This window comes from Mesoplodon bidens (assembly GCF_964165515.1).
Source record: "Mesoplodon bidens genome assembly, chromosome: 9".
NCBI classification, from domain to species: Eukaryota; Metazoa; Chordata; class Mammalia; order Artiodactyla; family Ziphiidae; genus Mesoplodon; species Mesoplodon bidens.
In genome coordinates, this window is record NC_138166.1 from 66542705 (window position 1) to 66562165 (window position 19461).

A 19461-nucleotide genomic window follows, 5' to 3' on the forward strand; every position below is an offset into this window, starting at 1 on the left:
CAAAATACTAGCAAACAGAATCCAACAACACATTAAAAGGATCATACACCATGATCAAGTGGGATTTATCCCAGGGATGCAAGGATTCTTCAACATACGCAAATCAATCAATGTGATACACCATATTAACAAATTGAAAAATAAAAACTATATGGTCATCTCAATTGATGCAGAAATAGTTTTTGACAAAATTCAACACCCATTTATGATAAAAACTCTCCACAAAGTGGGCATAGAGGGAACCTACCTCAACATAATAAAGGTCATGGGCTTGCCTGGTGGCGCAGTGGTTGAGAGTCCACCTGCTAATGCAGGGGACACGGGTTCGTGCCCCGGTCCGGGAAGATCCCACATGCTGCTCAGGCTGAGTCTGCGCGTCCAGAGCCTGTGCTCCGCAATGGGAGAGGCCACAACAGTGAGAGGCCCACGTACCGCAAAAAAATAAAAATAAAAATAAAAATAAAATAAAGGTCATATATGACAAACCCACAGCAAACATCATTCTAAATGGTGAAAAACTGAAAGCATTTCCTCTAAGAAAAAGAACAAGACAAGGATGTCCACTCTCACCACTATTATTCAACTTAGTTTTAGAAGTCCTAGCCATGGCAATCAGAGAAGAAAAGGAAATAAAAGGAATACAAATTGGAAAAGAAGAAGTAAAACTGTCACTGTTTGCAGATGACATGATACTATACATAGAGAATCCTAAAGATGCCACCAGAAAACTACTAGAGCTAATCAATGAATTTGGTAAAGTAGCAGGATACAAAATTAATGCACAGAAATCTCTTGCATTCCTATACACTAATGATGAAAAATCTTAAAGAGAAATTAAGGAAACACTCCCATTTACCACTGCAATAAAAAGAATAAAATACCTAGGAATAAACCTACCTAGGGAGACAAAAGACCTATATGCAGAAAATTATGACACTGAAGAAAGAAATTAAAGATGATACCAACAGATGGAGAGATATACCATGTTCTGGATTGGAAGAATCAATATTGTGAAAATGACTATACTACCCAAAGCAATCTACAGATTCAATGCAATCCCTATCAAATTACCAATGGCATTTTTTACAGAACTAGAACAAAAAAGCTTAAAATTTGTATGGAGACACAAAAGACCCTGAATAGCCAAAGCAGTCTTGAGAGAAAAAAACGGAGCTGGAGGAATCAGACTCCCTGACTTCAGACTATACTATAAAGCTACAGTCATCAAGACAATATGGTACTGGCACAAAAACAGAAACACAGAACAATGGAACAAGATAGAAAGCCCAGGGATAAACCCACACACCTATGGTCAACTAATCTATGACAGAGGAGGCAAGGATATAAAATGGAGAAAAGACAGTCTCTTCAATAAGTGGTGCTGGGAAAACTGGACAGCTACATGTAAAAGAATGAAATTAGAACACTCCCTAACAGCAAACACAAAAATAAACTCAAAATGGATTCGAGACCTAAATGTAAGGCCAGACACTATAAAACTGTTAGAGGAAAACATAGGAAGAACACTCTTTGACATTAATCACAGCAAGCTATTTTTTGATCCACCTCCAAGAGTAATGGAAATAAAAACAAAAATAAACAAATGGGACCTAATGAAACTTAAAAGCTTTCAGACAGCAAAGGAAACCATAAACAAGAAGAAAAGACAACCCTCAGAATGGGAGAAAATATTTGCAAATGAATCATCAGACAAAGGATTAATCTCCAAAATATATAAACAGCTCATGCAGCTCAATATTAAAGAAACAAACAACCCAATCCAAAAATGGGCAGAAGACCTAAATAGACATTTCTCCAAAGAAGACATACAGATGGCCAAGAAGCACATGAAAAGCTGCTCAACATCCCTAATTATTAGAGAAATGCAAATCAAAACTACAGTGAGGTATCACCTCACACCAGTTAGAATGGGCATCATCAGAAAATCTACAAACAACAAATGCTGGAGATGGTGCGGAGAAAAGGGAACCCTCTTGCACTGTTGGTTGGAATGTAAATTGGTACAGCCACTATGGAGAACAGTATGGAAGTTCCTTAAAAAACTAAAACTAGAATTATCACATGACCCAGCAATTCCACTACTGGGCATATACCCAGAGAAAACCATAATTCAAAAAGACACATTCACCCCAATGTTCATTGCAGAACTATTTACAATAGCCAGGTCATGGAAGCAACCTAAATGCCCATTGACAGTCGAATGGATACAGAAGATGTGGTACATATATACAATGGAATATTACTCAGCTATAAAAAGGAACGAAATTGGGTCATTTGTTGAGACGGTGATGGATCTAGAGACTGTCATACAGAGTGAAGTAAGTTAGAAAGAGAAAAACAAATATCGTATATTAACGCATTTATGTGGAACCTAGAAAAATGGTACAGATGAACCGGTGTGCAGGGCAGAAAGTGAGACACAGATGTAGAGAACAAACGTATGGACACCAAATGGGGAAAGCGGCGGGGGGTGGGGTGGTGGTGGGATGAATTGGGAGATTGGGATTGACATGTATACACTGGTGTGTATAAAATTGATGACTAATAAGAACCTGTATAAAAAGATAAATAAAATAAAATTTTAAAATAAAAATAAATAAATAAATAAATAAATAAAATAAAAAGTTCCCTGGCTCCTTGTATTCATAATGGATCATCTCCCTGGAAGCAGAAACTACAGCCCTTACTTTCAGGTCTTACCGAGGTCAGCTGCACTCTTTTGCAAAAAGTTCATATTATATTAGACAATCAAGTGGGTAAATAAATATATTTGTATTATTTCCAGGTAGAAAGACTTTGATGCCAGGAAGATATTAGGCAGCTCAAGGCCTGCAAGTGATGACAGCATGGCTGGCTGGGAACCTTAGAGCCCGTCTTCCTCTTCTTCCTTCTTCTTCTCCCTTTCTCCCTTCTTCTCCTTATTCTTTTCTTTTTTCCTCTCCCTTCTCTATCTTTCCATCCCCCTTTTTCTTGATTTCTCTCTTTTTCTTTCACTAACTCATTCAATCACTACAGATATACTAGCCACTTACCATGCAGTAAATATTGGGCTAGTGCTCACATTATTTTTTCCTACAAAAATTGGGTGTGAGGTGGAGTCTTTAAATAATAATAACTAGTGTGTCTCAAACATTCAATCCAGGTGTCTTCTAAGTTTCAGGCTTTTTCCTCTTCAAAATGTCTTTGTCCCAGAGCACAGGGTGAATTTCCAAACCTGAGCCTGAATATTAAAAAATCCAAACACATAGCATCTAAACTTGACATCCAGGGGAAGAAAGAGAACTTCTCGTTTAATAAGAGAGTATATATTATCTGCAAGTGTTTACTGAACCTCACTTGTCAAGTTCTATATAACACATGTCAAAGCCCTCAACTGAGCTTGCCCTTGAGCGCTATGACTGTGAGTGGTGGCTCAATTGTTTCAGGTCCCCAGGTCCTGCCTGTGGTGTTTGTCTCCCAGGCCCATCTGTCACACAGCTTACTGCTTCTCTCAGACATCCTCTCGGTTTTTCCAGGGTAGGACTGTTCTCATTAGCAAGCTATTATTCTACAGTGATGCACTGGAAGCATTTCTGAATGGCATTTACTATTTTTGTGTGGTTCAAAGTTTTTGAAATGAAGGTATTTCTTTCCAAGATTTTTAAGCTTTGAAATTCCAATTTTGTGCAAAAACTTGAGATATCCCCTATTCTTTGTGGGTGTCCAACTCTAACACATAAAGTAATAGGTTAGGAAACATTTAACCATCTAGGTTCAAAGAAATCCATTTACTTTGGTTGAATTGATGTTGCTATTGTCACTGAAGTAAACCACTGTATAAAGAAATTTGACAGTAAGAAGAATATGACATTGCTCATAACTCAAATGAGAATTGTCTTCAGATTTCAAAGTTTCAACTTCAATTTGGAGAATATAATTGTCTAAGGTAATATTGATAAAATAATGCTATTCATCCATGTTCCCATCTCTTCTCAAGTATCAGGATGTTGTGAACATGCTGCAATGCCCTGTCCCTACACAGGTGGGAAAGTGACTGATAGTGTGGTATTGGACATACACAGTCATGGCTACAAGCAAGTCATGTATGTAGTAGAATTAAGTGCTTCTCTGAGAAAGAATGAAGGAGAGGAGAAATAAAATTTTTATGCCAACTAATTAAAAATTTCTATTAATCACTGGAGTCATATCCCACATGCAGAGGAATACTTCTTGGACACACATTTTTTTCTCCCCTCCGGGAAGAAATTGGGCCCAAATCCCTATCTGATCTCCCTTACTACCTATGACTCTCAAAAGCCTTTACTGCTTCATTGTCTTCTTCCTCTAGGCTCCATTCTAGTTCTGTTTGGCTTTCAAAAGCTGATGAGCCATCTTGGTGGAGGAGGACAATTGTGTGGAATGGAGCAGTCTTCAAGAGAACAAAAAAGAGAAGTGCCATGTAGAAGGAGGCAAAGAGGAAGAGAGTTTATAAAAAAGGAACACCCTCTAGGAAGAAAGAGCCTTTTAATCTCTCTTTTCTCATTGTGTTACCTAGGCCCCAGTGGAGATGGTTTCCTTGGAAGTGATGTGAGTGAAAGTGTGCCCCCTGCAGGCAGGCTGAGAGAGTGCATGGCACAGCTTAGCCAAAAGATAAGGCAGAATGCAGCAGCTGGGATTTAAGGCAGACCATCTGGGAGTCTGCACAATAACCCTGATGAACATGTATGCAAAAATCCTTGACAAAATATTAATAAACCAAATTCAATGGCACATTAAAAAAATCATACATCATGACCAAGTGAAACTTATCCCTGTATGCAAGAATGGTTCAATATACATAAACCAATCAATGTGATACACCTCATTAACAGAATGAATGATAGCAGTCACACAATCATGTAAATAGACTCAGAAAAAGCATTTGATAAAATTCAACACCGTTTCATGATAAAAGCTCTCAAAAAATTATGTGTAGAGGGAACTTACCTCAACACAATAAATGCCATATGTGAAAAATCCATAGTTAACATCAGAATCAATGGTGAAAAACTGAAATCTTTTCCTCTAAGATCTGGAACAAGGCAAGGACGGCCATTCTTGCTGTTTCTATTCATCACGGAACTGAAATTAAAAAGAAATTAAAACAGCAATTAAAAAGAAAGAAAAAGAGAAAGAAAAAGAAATAAAAAGCATCCAAATTGGAAAGAAAGAAGTAAAATTATATCTATTTGCAGATAATGTTATCTAATATGTAGAAAACCTTAAAGACTCTACAAAAAACCTGTTAGAACTAATCAATGAATTCATTAAAGTTGCACTATACAAAATCAACATATAAAAATCAGTTGCATTTCTATAAGCTAATGATAAACTATCTGAAACAGAAATTAAGGAAACAAACCCATTAACAATAGGAGAATAAAACAGAATAAAACACTCAGGAATAAACTTAACCAAGGAGGTAAAAAACCTGTACACTGAAAACTATAAAACACTGATGAAAGAAATTAAAACACAGAAATAAGTGGAAATACTTTGTATTCATGGATTGAAAGAATTAATATTGTTATAATTACTACTCATAGTAATCCATACTAGCATAAGTGATCTGCAGATTTAATATAATCCCTGTCAAAATCTCAAGGACATTTTTTACAGAGAGAAAAAAATCCTAAAACTCATGTGGAACAACAAAAGACTCTGAGTACCCAAGCAATTTTGAGCAAGAAGAACAAAGCTGGAGCCATCACACTTTCTGATTTCAAAACATATTACAAAGCTACCATACAAAGCTGTATTACAAAATACATTACAAAGTAATGCAAATTGTATGGCATTGGCATATAAACAGACACATAGACCAATGGAACAGAATAGAGAACCTAGAAATAAACCCATGCATATATGTTAACTGATCTTTGACAAGGATACACAATGAGGAAAGGGTAGTCTCTTTAATAAATGGTCTTGGGAAAACTGGAGGCAAAAGAATGAAATTGGAGTCTCATCTTACACTACACACAAAAGTTAACTCAAAATGGATTAAAAAAAATGGATTAAAGACTTAATTGTAAAGCTGAAACCACAAAACTCCTAGAAGAAAACATAGGGGAAAAACCTCTTGACATTGGCCTTGGAAATGAATTCTTGGATGTGACATAAAAAGCATAGGCAACAAAAGCAAAAACAGACAAGTGGGATTATATTACACTAAAAAGCTTCTGCAGAAGAAAGGAGACCATCAGAAAAATACATCAATGGAACAGGATAGAAAGCCTAGAGATAAACCCACACACCTATGGTCAACTAATCTATGACAAAGGAGGCAAGGATATAAAATGGAGAAAAGAGTCTCTTCAATAAGTGGTGCTGGGAAAACTGGACAGCTACATGTAAAAAATGAAATTAGAACACACCCTAACACCATACACAAAAATAAACTCAAAATGGATTCGAGACCTAAATGTAAGGCCAGACACTATAAAACTGTTAGAGGAAAACATAGGAAGAACACTCTTTGACATTAATCACAGCAAGCTATTTTTTGATCCACCTCCAAGAGTAATGGAAATAAAAACAAAAATAAACAAATGGGACCTAATGAAACTTAAAAGCTTTCAGACAGCAAAGGAAACCATAAACAAGAAGAAAAGACAACCCTCAGAATGGGAGAAAATATTTGCAAATGAATCATCAGACAAAGGATTAATCTCCAAAATATATAAACAGCTCATGCAGCTCAATATTAAAGAAACAAACAACCCAATCCAAAAATGGGCAGAAGACCTAAATAGACATTTCTCCAAAGAAGACATACAGATGGCCAAGAAGCACATGAAAAGCTGCTCAACATCCCTAATTATTAGAGAAATGCAAATCAAAACTACAATGAGCTATCACCTCACACCAGTTAGTATGGGCATCATCAGAAAATCTACAAACAACAAATGCTGGAGAGGGTGTGGAGAAAAGGGAACCCCCTAACACTGTTGCTGGGAATGTAAACTGATACAGCCACTATTTACAATAGCCAGGTCATGGAAGCAACCTAAATGCCCATTGACAGACGAATGGATACAGAAGATGTGGTACATATATACAATGGAATATTACTCAGCCGTAAAAAGGAACGAAATTGGGTCATTTGCAGAGTGGATGGATCTAGAGACTGTCATATAGAGTGAAGTAAGTCAGAAAGAGAAAAACAAATATCGTGTATTAATGCATATATGTGGAACCTAGAAAAATGGTACAGATGAACCGGTTTGCAGGGCAGAAAGTGAGACACAGATGTAGAGAACAAGCGTATGGACACCAAGGGGGGAAAATGGTGGTGGGGTGGTGGTGGGATGAACTGGGAGATTGGGATTGACATATATACACTAATATGTATAAAATGGATAACTAATAACCTGCTGAATGAAAAAATAAATAAAATTCAAAAATATATAATTAAAAAATTAGAAAAAAAGAACATGGAGGGATATATTATGTTCAGTGATTAGAAGGCATATTGAAAAGCTATTACTATCTATCTGAAGTTATCAGTATCTACAATTTTAATGAAAATCCATTAAAAACACCAGACGTTTTTCTAAGCAGATTCCAGAACTTATATGGAAATGCAGAAGGTCAAGTATAGCTCAGGTGATCTTAAGGAAAAGAAAGCTAAAAAAATTGCACTACCTGATATGAAAACTTACTATACTGCAATAGTGATTTAGTGTGGTATTCACACATGTATAGATCAATAAACCAGTGGAACATCCTGGAGACCTAAAAATGGGCTAAATTGACTCATATGTGGTCACTTGATTTATGACACAGTTTAGTGCGGGTGAGGATGGTATTTCCAATTCCATGTCAATTGGTTATCTATATGGAAAAAATAATCATGGTCTCCTACCTTACTTTATATTTAAAAAATCAATTCTAGATGAATCGTATATCTAAAAATTAAAAAAAGAAAGTCAAATAGAAGAAAACACAGTACACTATCTTTAATACTTTTGAGTAGGCAGATTCCTTAAAAGAACATGAAAGTGCTGACTGAAGGAAAATTTGACAAATTGGTAATACCAAAAATTAGATGCTCTGTTCATCAAAAGATACCAATTAAGGAATGAAAGGAAAGTGGGAGAAGATATTTACAATACATATCTCCAGCAAAGGAGTAATATCTAGTCTACATAAAGAACTACTACTGATCAATAAGAAAAAGGCAGACAACCAAATAGAAATATGGTGAAAGACTTTCAAAAGGCACTTCACAAAACAGGATATGCAAGTGTCCAACAGATACATATGAATGTGCTCATATTTATTATTCATTAGGTAAATGCAGATTAAAACCACAATGCAATACAACTATATCAACTACAATGGCAAAAACAAAAAGGACAGAAAATTCTGAATGTTCTCTAGGTTGTGAAACAACTGAAACTCTCATCTACTGTTAGTGGGAATTTATTTCAGAAACTGCGGTTTTCACTGAAACTGAACATATACATACCCTACAATCCAATTTCACATTTACGTAAATTCCCAACAGAAATGCTTATTTTCACAAAAGATATTATAAGAATGTTCAGGGCTTCCCTGGTGGAGCAGTGGTTAAGAATCCGCCTGCCAATGCAGGGGATATGGGTTCAATCTCTGGGCTGAGAAGATCCCACATGCCAAGGAACAACTAAGCCCGTGTGCCACAACTACTGAGCCTGCACTCTAGAGCCTGAGAGCTACAACTACTGAGCCCGCGTGCTGCAACTACTGAAGCCCAGGCACCTAGAGCCCATGCTCTGCAACAAGAGAAGCCACCAAAATGAGAAGCCCGTGCACCACATCAAAGAGTACCCTCCACTTGCTACAACTAGAGAAAGCCCGAGCACAGCAATGAAGACCCAATGCAGCCAAAGATAAATTAATTAATTAAAAAAAATGTTCAGAGTAGCATTATTTTTTTTTCATTTTTATTTTATATTGGAGTACAGTTGATTTACAATGTTGTGTTAGTTTTGGGTGCACAGCAAAGTGATTTAGTTATACATATACATATAGTTACTCTTTTTTCAGATTCTTTTCCCATATAGGTTATTACAGAGTATTGAGTAGAAATCCATGTGCTATAGAGTAGGTCTTTGTTGATTATCTATTTTTTATATAGTAGTGTGTATATGTTAATCCCAAACTCCTAATTTATCCTTTCCCCTTTGGTAACCATAAGTTTGTTTTCTAAGTCTGTGAGTCTGTTTCTGTTTTGTAAATAGGTTCGTTTTTTAGATTTCGCATATAAGTGAAATCTTATGACATCTGTCTTTCTCTATCTGACTTACTTCACTTAGTATGATAATTTCTAGGCCCTTCCATGTTGCTGCAAATGGCATTAATTCACTCTTTTTATGGCTGATAATATTCCATTGTATACATGTACCACATCTTCTTTATCCATTCATCTGTCGATGAACATTTAGGTTACTTCCACGTCTTGGCTATTGTAAATAGTGCTGCAATGAACATTGGGGTGCATGTGTCTTTTTGAAGTATGGTTTTCTCTGGATCTATGCCCAGGAGTGGGATTGCTGGGTCGTATGGTAGTTCTATTTTTAGTTTTTTAAAAAATAAATAAATCTATTTATTTTTGGCTGTGTTGGATCTTCGTTTCCATGCGAGGGCTTTCTCTAGTTGCAGCGAGTGGGGGCCACTCTTCATTGTGGTGCGCGGGCCTCTCACTGTTGCGGAGCACAGGCCCCAGATGCACAGGTTCAGCAGCTGTGGTGCACGGGCTTGGTTGCTCCACGGCATGTGGGATCTTCCCAGACCAGGGCTCGAACCCGTTTCCACGGCATTGGCAGGCAGATTCTCAACCGCTGCGCTACCAGGGAAGCCCCTATTTTTAGTTTTTTAAAGAACCTCCATATTGTTCTCCATAGTGGCTGTACCAATTTACATTCCCACCAACAGTGTAGGAGGGTTCCCTTTTCTCCACACCCTCTCCAGTATTTAGTATGATTGTAGACTTTTTCATGATAGCCATTCTGACTGGTGTGAGGTGATAGCTCATTGTAGCTTTGATTTGCATTTCTCTAATAATTAGTGATGCTGAGCATCTTTTCATGTGCTTTTGGGCCAACTGTATGTCTTCTTTGGAGAAATGTCTATTTAGATCTTCTGCCCATTTTTTGATTGGGTTGTTTGTCTTTTTGATATATTTTTTTTTTGCTTTATAACAAATTTAATCAGTTATACATATACATATGTTTCCATATCCCCTCTCTTTTGCGTCTCCCTCCCACCCTCCCTATCCCACCCCTCCAGGCGGTCACAAAGCACCGAGCTGATCTCCCTGTGCTATGCGGCTGCTTCCCACTAGCTATCTACCTTACGTTTGGTAGTGTATATATGTCCATGCCGCTCTTTCACTTTGTCACAGCTTACCCTTCCCCCTCCCCATATCCTCAAGTCCATTCTCTAGTAGGTCTGTGTCTTTATTCCTGTCTTACCCCTATGTTCTTCATGACATTTTTTTTCTTAAATTCCATATATATGTGTTAGCATACAGTATTTGTCTTTCTCTTTCTGACTTACTTCACTCTGTATGACAGACTCTAGGTCAATCCACCTCATTACAAATAGCTCAATTTCATTTCTTTTTATGGCTGAGTAATATTCCATTGTATATATGTGCCACATCTTCTTTATCCATTCATCCGATGATGGACACTTAGGTTGTTTCCATCTCCGGGCTATTGTAAATAGGGCTGCTATGAACATTTTGGTACATGTCTCTTTTTGAATTATGGTTTTCTCAGGGTATATGCCCAGTAGTGGGATTGCTGGGTCATATGGTAGTTCTATTTGTAGTTTTTTAAGGAACCTCCATACCGTTCTCCATAGCGGCTGTACCAATTCACATTCCCACCAGCAGTGCAAGAGTGTTCCCTTTTTCCCACACCCTCTCCAGCATTTATTGTTTCTAGATTTTTTGATGATGGCCATTCTGACTGGTGTGAGATGATATCTCATTGTAGTTTTGAGTTGCATTTCTCTAATGAGTAAAGATGTTGAGCATCCTTTCATGTGTTTGTTGGCAGTCTGTATATCTTCTGTGGAGAAATGTCTATTTAGGTCTTCTGCCCATTTTTGGATTGGGTTGTTTGTTTTTTTGTTATTGAGCTGCATGTGCTGCTTATAAATTTTGGAGATTACTCCTTTGTCAGTTGCTTCATTTGCAAATATTTTCTCCCATTCTGAGGGTTGTCTTTTGGTCTTGTTTATGGTTTCCTTTGCTGTGCAAAAGCTTTTAAGTTTCATTAGGTCCCATGTGTTTATTTTTGTCTTTATTTCCATTTCTCTAGGAGGTGGGTCCAAAAGGATCTTGCTGTGATTTATGTCATACAGTGTTCTGCCTATGTTTTCCTCTAAGAGTTTAATAGTGTCTGGCCTTACATTTAGGTCTTTAATCCATTTTGAGCTTATTTTTGTGTATGGTGTTAGGGAGTGATCTAATCTCATACTTTTACATGTCCCTATCCAGTTTTCCCAGCACCACTTATTGAAGAGACTGTCCTTTCTCCACTGTACATTCCTGCCTCCTTTATCAAAGATAAGGTGACCATATGTGTGTGGGTTTATCTCTGGGCTTTCTATCCTGTTCCATTGATCTATCTTTCTGTTTTTGTGCCAGTACCATACTGTCTTGATTACTGTAGCTTTGTAGTATAGTCTGAAGTCAGGGAGCCTGATTCCTCCAGCTCCATTTTTCGTTCTCAAGATTGCTTTGGCTATTCGGGGTCCTTTGTGTTTCCATACAAATTGTGAAATTTTTTGTTCTAGTTCTGTGAAAAATGCCAGTGGTAGCTTGATAGGGATTGCACTGAATCTGTAGATTGCTTTGGGTAGTAGAGTCATTTTCACAATGTTGATTCTTCCATTCCAAGAACATGGTACATCTCTCCATCTATTTGTATCATCTTTAATTTCTTTCATCAGTGTCTTATAATTTTCTGCATACAGGTCTTTTGTCTCCTTAGGTAGGTTTATTCCTAGATATTTTATTCTTTTTGTTGCAATGGTAAATGGGAGTGTTTCCTTGATTTCACTTTCAGATTTTTCATCATTAGTATATAGGAATGCCAGAGATTTCTGTGCATTAATTTTTTATCCTGCAACTTTACCAAATTCATTGATTAGCTCTAGTAGTTTTCTGGTGGCATCTTTAGGATTCTCTATGTATAGTATCATGTCATCTGCAAACAGTGACAGCTTTACTTCTTCTCTTCCGATTTGGATTCCTTTTATTTCCTTTTCTTCTCTGATGGCTGTGGCTAAAACTTCCAAAACTATGTTGAATAAGAGTGGTGAGAGTGGGCAACCTTGTCTTGTTCCTGATCTTAGTGGAAATGGTTTCAGTTTTTCACCATTGAGGACGATGCTGGCTGTGGGTTTGTCCTATATGGCCTTTATTATGTTGAGGAAATTTCCCTCTATGCCTACTTTCTGCAGGGTTTTTATCATAAATGGGTATTGAATTTTGTCGAAAGCTTTCTCTGCATCTATTGAGGTGATCATATGGTTTTTCTCCTTCAATTTGTTAATATGGTGTATCACGTTGATTGATTTGCGTATATTGAAGAATCCTTGCATTCCTGGAATAAACCCCACTTGATCATGGTGTATGATCCTTTTAATGTGCTGTTGGATTCTGTTTGCTAGTATTTTGTTGAGGATTTTTGCATCTTTTTTCATCAGTGATATTGGCCTGTAGTTTTCTTTCTTTGTGACATCCTTGTCTGGTTTTGGTATCAAGGTGATGGTGGCCTCGTAGAATGAGTTTGGGAGTGTTTCTCCCTCTGCTATATTTTGGAAGAGTTTGAGAAGGATAGGTGTTAGCTCTTCTCTAAATGCTTGATAGAATTCGCCTGTGAAGCCATCTGGTCCTGGGCTTTTGTTTGTTGGAAGATTTTTTATCACAGTTTCAATTTCAGTGCTTGTGATTGGTCTGCTCATATTTTCTATTTCTTCCTGATTCAGTCTTGGCAGGTTGTGCATTGCTAAGAATTTGTCCATATCTTCCAGGTTGTCCATTTTATTGGCATAGAGTTGCTTGTAGTAATCTCTCATGATCTTTTGTATTTCTTCAGTGTCAGTTTTTACTTCTCCTTTTTCATTTCTAATTTTATTGATTTGAGTCTTCTTCCTTTTTTTCTTGATGAGTCTGGCTAATGGTTTATCAATTTTGTTTATCTTCTCAAAGAACCAGCTTTTAGTTTTATTGAACTTTGCTATCATTTCCTTCATTTCTTTTTCATTTATTTCTGATCTGATTTTTATGATTTCTTTCCTTCTGCTAACTTTGGGATGTTTTGGTTCTTCTTTCTCTAATTGCTTTAGGTGCAAGGTTAGGTTGTTTATTCGAGATGTTTCCTGTTTCTTAAGGTGGGATTGTATTGCTATAAACTTCCCTCTTAGAACTGCTTTTGCTGCATCCCATAGGTTTTGGGTCGTCGTGTCTCCATTGTCATTTGTTTCTAGGTATTTTTTAATTTCCTCTTTGATTTCTTCAGTGATCACGTCGTTATTAAGTAGTGTATTGTTTAGCCTACATGTGTTTGTATTTTTTACAGCTCTTTTCCTGTAATTGATATCTAGTCTCATAGCATTGTGGTCGGAAAAGATACTTGATACAATTTCAATTTTCTTAAATTTAGCAAGGCTTGATTTGTGACCCAAGATATGATCTATCCTGGAGAATGTTCCATGAGCACTTGAGAAAAATGTGTATTCTGTTGTTTTTGGATGGAATGTCCTATAAATATCAATTAAGTCCATCTTGTTTAATGTATCATTTAAAGCTTGTGTTTCCTTATTTATTTTCATTTTGGATGATCTGTCCATTGGTGAAACTGGGGTGTTAAAGTCCCCTACTATGAGTGTGTTACTGTCGATTTCTCCTTTTATGGCTGTTAGTATTTGCCTTATGTATTGAGGTGCTCCTATGTTGGGTGCATAAATATTTACAATTGTTATATCTTCTTCTTGGATCGATCCCTTGATCATTAGGTAGTGTCCTTCTTTGTCTCTTCTAGTAGTCTTTATTTTAAAGTCTATTTTGTCTGATATGAGAATTGCTACTCCAGCTTTCTTTTGATTTCCATTTGCATGGAATATCTTTTTCCATCCCCTTACTTTCAGTCTGTATGTGTCTCTAGGTCTGAAGTGGGTCTCTTGTAGACAGCATATATATGGGTCTTGTTTTTGTATCCATTCAGCCAATCTGTGTCTTTGGTTGGAGCATTTAGTCCATTTACGTTTAAGGTAATTATCGATATGTATGTTCCTATTCCCATTTTCTTAATTGTTTTGGGTTTGTTATTGTAGGTCTTTTCCTTCTGTTGTGTTTCTTGCCTAGAGAAGTTCCTTTAGCATTTGTTGTAAAGCTGGTTTGGTGGTGCTGAACTCTCTCAGCTTTTGCTTGTCTGTAAAGGTTTTAATTTCTCCACCAAATCTGAATGAGATCCTTGCTGGGTAGAGTAATCTTGGTTGCAGGTTTTTCTCCTTCATCACTTTAATCATGTCCTGCCACTCCCTTCTGGCTTGTAGAGTTTCTGCTGAGAGATCAGCTGTTATCCTGATGGGGATTCCCTTGTGTGTTATTTGTTGTTTTTGCCTTGCTGCTTTTAATATGATTTCTTTGTGTTTAATTTTTGACAGTTTGATTAATATGTGTCTTGGCGTATTTCTCCTTGGATTTATTCTGTATGGGACTCTCTGTGCCTCCTGGTCTTGATTAACTATTTCCTTTCCCATATTAGGGAAGTTTTCAACTATAATCTCTTCAAAGATTTTCTCAGTCCCTTTCTTTTTCTCTTCTTCTTCTGGAACCCCTATAATTCGAATGTTGGTGCGTTTAATGTTGTCCCAGAGGTCTCTGAGACTGTCCTCTGTTCTTTTCATTCTTTCTTATTTTGCTCTGCAGCAGTTATTTCCACTATTTTATCTTCCACCTCACTTATCCGTTCTTCTGCCTCAGTTATTCTGCTATTGATCCCATCTAGAGTATTTTTTATTTCATGTATTGTGTTTTTAATTGATGCTTGATTCACCTTTAGTTCTTCTAGGTCCTTGTTAACTGTTTCTTGCATTTTGTCTATTCTATTTCCAAGATTTTGGATCTTGGAAATAGAATCTTGGATCATCTTTACCATCATTATTCTGAATTCTTTTTCAGGTAGACTGCCTATTACCTCTTCATTTGTTAGATCTGGTGGGTTTTTATCTTGCTCCTTCTCCTGCTGTGTGTTTTTCTGTCTTCTCATTTTGCTTATGTTACTGTGTTTGGGGTCTCCTTTTTGCAGGCTGCCGGTTCGTAGTTCCCGTTGTTTTTGGTGTCTGTCCCCAGTGGCTAAGGTTGGTTTAGTGGGTTGTGTAGGCTTCCTGGTGGAGGGGACTAGTGCCTGTGTTCTGGTGGATGAGGCTGGATCTTGTCTTTCTGGTGGGCAGGTCCACGTCTGGTGGTGTGTTTTGGGGTGTCTGCAGACTTTTTATGATTTTAGGCCACCTCTCTGCTAATGGGTGGCGTTGTGTTCCTGTCTTGCTAGTTGTTTGGCATAGGGTGTCCAGCACTGTAGCTTGCTGGTCGTTGAGTGAAGCTGGGTGCTGGTGTTGAGATGGAGATCTCTGGAAGATTTTTGCCGTTTGATATTATGTGGAGCTGGGAGGTCTCTTGTGGACCAGTGTCCTGAAGTTGGCTCTCCCACCTCAGAGGCACAGCACTGACTCCGGGCTCCTCAATTTGGGATGATGTGTTGTCTATTCACGTATTCCACAGATGCAGGGTACATCAAGTTGACTGTGGAGCTTTAATCCTCTGCTTCTGAGGCTGCTGGGAGAGGTTTCCCTTTCTCTTCTTTGTTCTCACAGCTCCTGGGTCTCAGCTTTGGATTTGGCCCCGCCTCTGCGTGTAGGTCACCGGAGGGCGTCTGTTCTTCGCTCAGACAGGACGGGGTTAAAGGAGCAGCCTCTTCGGGGACTCTGGCTCACTCAGGCCAGGCGGGAGGGAGGGGCACGGAGTGCGGGGCGAGCCTGCAGCGGCAGAGGTCGGCGTGACGTTGCACCAGCCCGAGGCACGCCGTGTGTTCTCCCAGGGAAGCCGCCCCTGGATCCCGGGACCCCGGCAGTGGCGGGTTGCACAGGCTCCCGGAAGGGTGGTGTGGACAGTGACCTGCGCTCGCACACAGGCTTCTTGGCGGCAGCAGCAGCAGCAGCAACCCCAGCGTCCCACGCCCGTCACTGGGCTCCGCGCTTTCAGTCGCGACTCGCGCCCGTCTGTGGAGCCCCTTTAAGCAGCGCTCTTAATCCCCTCTCATCGCGCACCAGGAAACCAAGAGGGAAGAAAAAGTCTCTTGCTTCTTCAGCAGCTCCAGAGTTTTCCCGGACTCCCTGCCGGCTAGCTGTGGCACATTAGCCCCCTTCACGCTGAGTTCTCGCCGCCAGCACCAGTCCTCTCTCTGCACTCTGACCAAAGCCTGAGCCTCAGCTTCCAGCGCCGCGCGCCCCGGCAGGCGAGCAGACAAGCCTCTCGGGCTGGTGAGTGCCGCTTGGCACCGATCCTCTGTGCGGGGATCTCTCCGCTTTGCCCTACCCAGGTATGTGGGGAGTTTCTTGCCTTTTGGGAGGTCTGGGGTCTTCTGCCAGCGTTCAGTAGGTGTTCTGTAGTTGTTCCACGTGTAGCTGTATTTCTGGTGTATCCGTGGGGAGGAAGGTGATCTCCGCGTCTTACTCTTCCGCCATCTTACCCGGAAGTCTGTCTTTTTGATATTGAGTTGCATGTGCTGTTTGTATATTTTGGAGATTAATCCCTTGTGGGTCACATTGTTTACAAATATTTTCTCCCATTCTGTGGGCTGTCTTTTTGTTTTGCTTATGGTTTATAGCGTTATTTATAATAGCCCTATAAGTGGAAATAACACTATTATCCATCAATAGATTGGATAAATTGTGAAATATTCATACAATGACACAATATACTAAGTAAGATAAAACCATACACATGAATGAATCTTAAAGCATACTGTTGAGTGAATTAAACTAGATACACACAAAAAAACGACACTGAGTTTGCATGAAATTCAAAGTAGACAAACCTACTATGTGGTTTTAGTTGTCAGGATAGTGATTACCTTCAGTGAGGGTATGTTTATTATGTTAAAATTCATTGAAATGTATACTTATATTGGGGCACTCTACTATAAGTATGTTAGTTTTCAATAATAATATTTACATTAATTTAAATAACTTCATTAGATTCTATGAATACAAAGGAAAACTCGATTCTTCCTTGCTCAGTCTTGTTTGGAAGACAGAACTGAATTATGGCCTGTGTGATAAGTGCCATAATAGAGCTAAGCATGGTTGGTGTATTCCATGGGACAAAAGAGGAAGGACATCCAATCTGAATTGAGAATGCATATTAGGAAAAGATTCCTGGGAGAAATTATGCCTCAGTTGATTCTTAAAAGATCATAGGAATTAACCGGGTATATCAGGGTTGTTAATTGCAGACACTAGAACCCACTTTAGCTGGTTTAAACAGAAGGTGTTTATTAGAAGGTAACAGTTTACAGAATATCATGGAATGTCTGGGAACCAGGCTTGGCTGCTACAAAGACATGCTCCATGTAGAGAAAAATATTCAATACTACCATGGGATTAATAGGAGAAACATCACTGACTAACTATTGCTTCCTGAAATCCATGATGTATAGTTCTGGAGACCTGTGCCATTGCTGTCCCAGAGCAACCAGACATTTCTACTACTGTCTTGCCAAATGATCTAAATTCTCTACACATTGATATCCTTCACTTTGCCTCCAATTTTTGCAGTAGTGCAACAAACTAGCAGAAACTAGGTCACATACAACCACTATAACTGCAAAAAATCTGTACAGAAATTTTCTGGCAGACCAGAAAAGGTTAGAATGGATGTTGAATGAGCTAACTTATGGGATCTGCTGTAAGCTAAGTAAAGGGAATAAGAAAATAAGAAATCCAAAAGGAAGGAAGAACAGGGACTTCCCTGGTGGTCCAGTGATTCCAGTGCAGGGGGCACAGGTTTGATCCCTGGTTGGGGAAACTGGGATCCCACATGCCACATGGCATGGACAAAAAAAAAAAAAAAAAAAAGAAGGAAAAGCAGCTTTTAAGATATACTGGCATACAGCTATGTGAGTAGAACCAAATTTCTTCATGGCCTCCCCCCTTCTTATATCAATATGTAGAAGCTTGGGCTTAGGAGATGCACAATGTGCTTCTCCATGACTTACAATAAGGAGTGTGTGTGCGTGCATGTGTGCGTGCGTGTGTCTGTGTGTGTGTGAGAGAGAGACTTTGGAGAACTTGGCAAATGATATCCAGACTGGGGCTCAGTTTCTTCATTTGAAAATCAGTATAGTGATACATATACAACACACAGGACTGCTTTGAGGGTCAAATGAGACTATGTTCAGGCAAGCATCTCATGTAGTACCTGGTACATAGAAGAGATTTAACATGAGCTTCTTATATCTGAAAGAGAGAGACCATGGCAGTTGGTGATAAGGAAGAAGGACTTGAGACAGATGATATGCAACTGATCATATTTTCTTCTTCTTTTAGAAGCTGGTCCTTCTAGGTAAATAGCTGAAAAAATGATGAGCAGAACTTATGGTGGCACGTTCATCCTTGATTCAGATATGAACATGGTATAATTTCACATTTACCTGATGGAACTACTTTTCTACAGAGAAAAATAAAAGGCAAGTACAGAGATTACACATCACACAGAACCAGTATAACATGAGGCAAGCTTTAAGGTCAGCTGCATGGAAATTCTATTCCATACCCAGGAAAGCAGAGGCTCTCTGGGGCCAGGTTATTATTATTTTTAAATTAGTCTTATTGAGGCATAAGTTTTATGCAAGAAAATTCACCAATTTTAAGTGTACAATTCAGTGAGCTTTGACAAATAACTACAATTGTAACCAACACAATATAAAACATCCCATCCTCCCATAAATTCTCCCATGCCCCTTTGAAGTTAATCCCTTCCCTTGCAACTTGGGCCCTGAGCTACACTGATCTGTCACATTAGTTGTGATTTTTTAGAAGAAGAAATCATTCGGCATGTAGTCTTTTGTGGCTGGCATCTTTTATTTAGTATAGTGTTCTCAACTTTATTATTGCCCTTCTAAAGAGCCTTTTTAGACCTATTTCCCTAATTATCTCTCTCCCTCTTATGAAATTTTAATACCACAGATATACTGTTTGTCTGTTTATGTACTATATGTATATCTGTATTTTATACAGTAAAAGTAAGATTTTGCACACCTCCAGAACAAACGTTTGCCCCCTTGGGGGACAATATTACCCTATTGAGAATACATGATTTAGTATAATGCTTTTTCGATTCATCAGTATTTTATCAGT

General features: G+C 38.5%; 1 protein-coding gene across 1 annotated transcript in view; it reads right to left on the reverse strand.

Annotated features, from left to right (window-relative positions):
* Window positions 1–19461, reverse strand: part of ELMO1 (engulfment and cell motility 1) — an 813276-nt gene that overhangs the window by 743214 nt on the left and 50601 nt on the right. The window contains exon 2 of the mRNA XM_081244556.1: window positions 4987–5121. The gene's annotated coding sequence lies outside the window, so the exon portion shown is untranslated. The remainder of the gene's footprint in view (window positions 1–4986; window positions 5122–19461) is intronic.